General features: G+C 41.2%; 1 pseudogene; it reads right to left on the minus strand.

Moving 5' to 3' along the window:
• Positions 1-5,433: 5,433 nt before the first annotated feature.
• LOC129877914 (5S ribosomal RNA) lies at positions 5,434-5,553 on the minus strand (annotated as a pseudogene).
• Between the last annotated feature and the right edge of the window lie 540 nt (positions 5,554-6,093).

The raw sequence follows: 6,093 nt of genomic DNA on the forward strand, positions 1-6,093 counted from the left end.
GTTCTACACTTGAAAAACTAAGAAAAGCTCAAAGAAGAAAACCTAGAAGATCAAAGGGAGAGGGCTACGGGTTAGGCCCTTGTGGGGTAAGCTTCCGAGTTTCGTTCCTTGAATTAATTATTTGAAGTGTCCCTCAGATGTATAATGATGGTTAATAACATAAAATTTTAATTTGGGGCAGCGAGTAAGTCACACAAACAGCCCGCTCAGTTTTAGCGCGTTTGAAGAAGTTCCGAGTTGCGATTTGACAATTTTGGCCAATTTCGGATAAGGTAAGGTTTCTCCTTTTAATTTGGACTTTATGGAGTTGTTATAGAGTGTGTTACACGCCCTATAGGTTGCTGTAAAAATGTAAATGTCATAGAAATACTTGGCATTCGAAATAAACTAAATTGTAGTCGTTATAGTCGAATTGTCGTCAAGGTAAGGCGTTGTTCTTGTAAGTTGCTGCTGCAGGGGTGTGGTGTGAAGTTGCAGGGACTAAAGATGTTCTAATGTGGGTTAGGGTTCTGCTGGTTGATGCCACATGACTCCCCCATTATGTATAATTAAAGGCGTTAGAAAATAAAGGCTAGACGCCCTATTGTGATAACGTATTTTCATAAGTTGTTAGGAGTTTATGTTGTATATTGTTGGTATGAATTGCTGCAGGTTGTTGTTGTTGGTTGTCTATAGGTCTTAGGGACCTAATTGGAAATTCTGATAGGGCACATTATAGGGTAGGTGCTGCCTAATTTTCGTTAACGCCTTAACAAACTAAAGAACTAGTCGAGGAAATGACTAAGGAAATAGATTCCATTAATATTAAGGCATAATTTAAGATGCTGGAAAGTTAAGAGTAGTTTATATTCGTATTACTTTCACATTGAATAGGTTCAGAAGACGACGAGACGAACAGGATAAAGGGTAACTCCAAAGAGGTATGTAAAGCTTTCTCTTGGCATGATTTGGTATAAGTTCGTACATCTATTTTTCTTTCCTTTTGGCAAGTGTTGGCCTTAGGTGAAATGTGTGTGGACTATGGGGATAATTCCATTCCCAGGATTCCAAGTATGCCTTGTGACCTCTATCCACTATTCAGTATTAGAGTTCCTGCGAAGATTAGGTATTGCCTAGTAGGGCTTCTATGTGTCATAATGGAATGTGTGGGAAGCTATCTCTTATTTCCATTGAGATGTATTTGATACGAAAATGAGATTAAAATGCCATAGTGGTTCACGGAGCTCCATGAAGGGCCGAGTACGAGATATGTTTGTCATGACCACCATAAGAAATGTATAGACCATATAGAGTTTACTCACTTTCCTTTTTGGCATATCCTAGTTGTAAGCTAAATGTGATACGTGCTCCGGGGTAATTCCATTCTTAAGTATCTCTTATTTACTAATGGATGTTGAACTCTACGGTAGTTAAACTATTTCCCTGGAAACTCCTATAGGTTAAAGAGGTATGAATGTACAGATTCCTAGTCTTAAAACTATTTGATAAAAAAATGTTCTGTTTCCATAAGTGAATTGGCCTTACTTTAGTATACGTCTAGGGTACCTGAGATCCTACCCTGACCTCCAAGTGGTGATTCGCTAGATGACTTCATTGAGTCTCAGATAATGATTTAAATAGTGTTTTGTTTCTCACTACTCTACTCGTGTATACTGTAATACTTCTTCTCCGAATCTTGGGCCGGCTATAAGATTTGTGCAATTTACTGCTTGTCCACCGAGCCCTTTACTAGAACGCCGGGTACGTATGTATATATATGATGATGATGTGTTTTAATAAGGTGGCGATGGCACAGAGCCTGATACTGATACTACAAATATGATTCACCAGATCCCTGATAGGGCCGGTTATATTGAAAATTTAAGCATGCATGATTTTACTTTTCTAGGTACTGACTTCTGATTTGACATTTTATCCCCTGCTTCTCTATTTTAGATATGCTTCCAGTTGTATCATATTATGTTTTACATACTCAGTACATATGTCGTACTGACCCCCTTTCTTCGGGGGGCTGCGTTTCATGCCCGCAGGTACCGATACAGGTTTTGGGAGTCCGTCAGCTTAAGATTCCATTCAGCACAGTTGGAAGAGGCTCCATTATATCGGAGCCTAGTTTTTTTGGATATGGACCAATGATGTATAAAATTGTTTTGTCTATTCAGGGGTACGGCGCGGGCCCTGTCTCGCCATATGTTGTCACTATATTTTTAGAGGTCTGCAGACATGTATGTGTGCGTTGTGTGTGTCAGTGTGATTCAGATGGGTCTACATGATGCATGATATATGATATTATGCTATGGCAGCCTTGTCGGCTTGTGTGCCCTGTCATGTTGTGATACAAACGAAAAGGGCTACAGGTTTACAAAAATGTTATCGCCTAGTGAGGCTCTGTGACCTGATCTTATCTTATTTACGATTTAATGTGACCACAACTAATAGATATGTGTATGGGGGGTCTAGGTCGGACCCCAGTCGCGGCCTACGGGGTTGGTCGTGACAGAAGTGGTATCAGAGCGGTTCTTCCTTGGAGTGTCTGCAGACCGTGTCTAGTAGAGTCTTGTTTATCGGTGTGTTGCACGCCACATCTATAAATAGGAAGCTACAGGGTATTTAAGATGTTACCTTCCTTTGGTATCTAAGATCGTGCGATAGAGCTATGTCGTTAGGATTATCCCTCCTTACTAAACTGTTGTGTGTACGGTTATGTCCCTAAAAAGGAAATTGTTTCTAATGTACTTTCCTGTAAATATGTACAGATCGGGCCGAAGGATGGAAAAACCAGCTCCAGACAGCAGAGGGGGAGTAGGGAAGGCCCCCAGGGGACCTTTGAGGCTGAAGTCTCTGGCTCCAGGACCGAGCAGAAAGAGTCCGAGCTATTCTATTGAAATTGACCCCTCGGAAGACCCTAGTTATTCGATCTAGACTTACCCTTCAGAGGGCTCCTAGCATACAAATAAGGTTGATTCCCTGGGAGGCCCAATGGCGATAGCCCAAAATGTCCAATGATCTCGGAAGCTATTTCGGAAGCCACGCCAGTTGCTTTGATGACGGAGCACTATGTCAGGCCGGCTTCTACGGTAAGTGTTACTGCATACTCAAGCCCCTTATCTTTGACGTTGGTAAACCAGAGGTCGCCGGGTTATTCGGGTCTCGCGGACTTAAGCGAGGGAGATTATGAAGGACAGACAAGTAGACGGTACACGGATGAGGAGGAGGAAGAGTATACTTTATCTCCTAGGTCACCAGGATGAACAAGGGACTAAATGAGCTGCAGGCACAGGATAGGGAGAGTATGGTTAACTATATGGGGTAGTTTTGTCAGTGTTGTTTTGAAATAATGTAGCAGGCCCTGCGTGGTTGTAGCAAGAAATAACGATAAACGCATGTATATATTGGCCCTGTGAGGCATGGTGGCGGTAATATGACATGACATGAATATATATATATATATATATATGTGTGTGTTGGCCTTATGGGGCATTATTGGTATTTTCTGCGTACAGGTTACGGGATAGTAAGAAGTGTAGAGGAAACTCTGCCGAAATTGTCCCAGAATGGGAAGATGGAAATGAAACATAGAATTTTGGTTTAACTAAAGCTGTAAGAGGTATTCTTCAAGTCGTCAAAAAGGGGCACCCTTTCCACTTGAAATTTTTTGTTTCGGAGGACCGAAAGCTTATCTAAGTAGTAAAGTTTAGACTACGGTATCTCTAGCCGTATTTGTACTGTGGGAATATAACCAGAAGGCTCAGGATGAAGGATAAGATGTCACGCGAATGAGTTTCACTCTTTTTGGAAAAAACACCAAGCCCTCAACTCCTAATTGTAAATTAGATGATTTGTTCATAACCCGAGGGTAAACTAAGAAGGAGACCAGGTGGGTCAAGTATTAAAAGATGTACTGTGATGTCTAAGAAGTTCTGATTTCTTCCAACAATGGTTGGAAAATGATTTAGCATAACAGTTTATAGCTCTCCACCGACTAATTAGGGAAAGAACTTCTAACAAAGGCACTTCAAAGAGATGTCAGGGACTGAATACGAATACGAACAAAAAGGGGGATAGGTAAGTATAAGTTGAACAGTGTGATACGAGTATGCAAGGATAAAGTGAGACTGCTAATAAGGCGCCATTGGTAGAGGCTAACTAAGTTAAAAGCCTGCGTTGAGTACGCAGTAAGAGTATGGAGCTTTAGATGCAAAAAAAAGACGTGTGTACATCACATCGGCCCAAAAATAGTGGAACCCTCAAGGAACGAGGATAGAAAACTTAAGAAATAAATGGCGCAACTTCTATTCGCCTCAAGAAGCGAGGGATATAGGTTGGAATAAAGCTACTACTTTAGGAAAACCTTAAATAGTTACCGTTGGAATACTAGTAATGCCTAATTGATATTGGAATCACTACAAGTGCTAATTAATTTTTGATGAAGATAAGTAGAAGGTGGCCTCAGACGAGTAGTCCCATGGGTCTCATTACTCAAGTACAGGGTAACAGACCACATATCGCACTATGTATGGAAAGGTTCTCGTTGTTTCATGAGTTAACCAAGATTCCGTACGCGGATAATCAGGTTATAAAATATACATAAAGACGGGGACCTAATGCAGCACTAAGTAGATCAGAGGAAGAGATTAGGCAAAATTAAGACTGGGTAAAGAAACATAGAGTAAGGTACAAGCAGATGGTAGTAAGAGTACCCTCTAAAGGGGGGAAGTTAATGAGAAAATGGAAAAAGTAGGAGGGGGCAATTGCTATGACAATATATTTGAGATGGACATCTAAACTTCATTAAGATATCCTGCCGAACCAACTTAGAAAGGTCTGGAAGCCACCAGTGATTGAACGAAAGCCAGAATGCTACATAAGGCAGCGTTAAGAAGTTTGTGACGAGACCTTGAACAATATAACACTAGAAGGTGGCTGCGTATAAAGACAAAAGGGTGTAACCATGAAAGGATATCGAATGACTCAAGAAACACTACAAAGGATAATGACAACATGCTAGACCAAAAAGCCAAAATTTTGGCTATACAGTTGGTCGCAAATGATGTCGTGATAGATATATAACCAAGGACACAAAAGGAATAGAGGATAGGGAAGTGTATATATCAAATTCCTTTAAAGCTATGCCAGCTAATAATAGCCAAAGCTCAAAGCGGCTCCAAAGTTCACTATATGAACGAACGTTAGCGCAACTCAGTAGCCCACCCTAATGAAGGGGTGCGTACAGAAATGGGGGAATACAATAGGAGAAGTTAAACTAAATTGACCAAAAAGGGACATGGTCATAGCTGAACTAAAGGTCTACATCGATACTGGTTGCAAGATAACAGAGAAAGGGACAAGACGAAACATAAAGACTAGCGAGACAACAGTGAGGTAAATCTTGGGCTAAAGTGAGTGCCCGCACATCATAGAAAGGATTACAACAAAATGCGACACGGAGACTTCCCAAAGAGGTCACCCATCCCAATATTACTCTCGCCCCAGCACGCTTAACTTCGAAATTCTGATGGAACTTAATGCGTTAGTGCGGGTATGATCACGCGAGATAGAAGCATCTGACTAGCAATGGAGAAACGAGATGAGATTATGTACCCGGAATATTATAAGATACGGTAAAGAAAATTGTAACAAGGTCTTAAGAAAAACAAGAAGAATTAGCTAACTGCTAAGTGACGACACACTTGAATGCCACAGTTCTTCAACATAGAACCAGTTAACGACTGGAAAACCACATAATAACTATACAGGCCAGTGGGCGAAGGAGTTTCGACACCACTTGGCAGCCAACTCTAAAGGCGAAGAAGCAAACTCGAAAGGGTAAGGGTACCAGCTGACGTAATTTACGAATGACAGGAAGCAATACCCAAGGTCGAAAATTCCACAAAGGTTACCTGTGAATTAACGATATTAACCCCTGCTCATTCCATCACAGGTTACCTACTCCGCCGAGATGGTATAAAGTTGTAAAGTAACAAAGTGCTATGACCTTATGGAGTCCCCGCAACTATTGTCCTAGGCAAGGGAGCCCAAGTTGTGATTAACTATTGAGAGATGCAGAGATGGGTTAAGTCAAACTATCGAGAT

This window comes from Solanum dulcamara, chromosome 12 (genome assembly GCF_947179165.1).
Source record: "Solanum dulcamara chromosome 12, daSolDulc1.2, whole genome shotgun sequence".
Classification (NCBI taxonomy): Eukaryota; Viridiplantae; Streptophyta; class Magnoliopsida; order Solanales; family Solanaceae; genus Solanum; species Solanum dulcamara.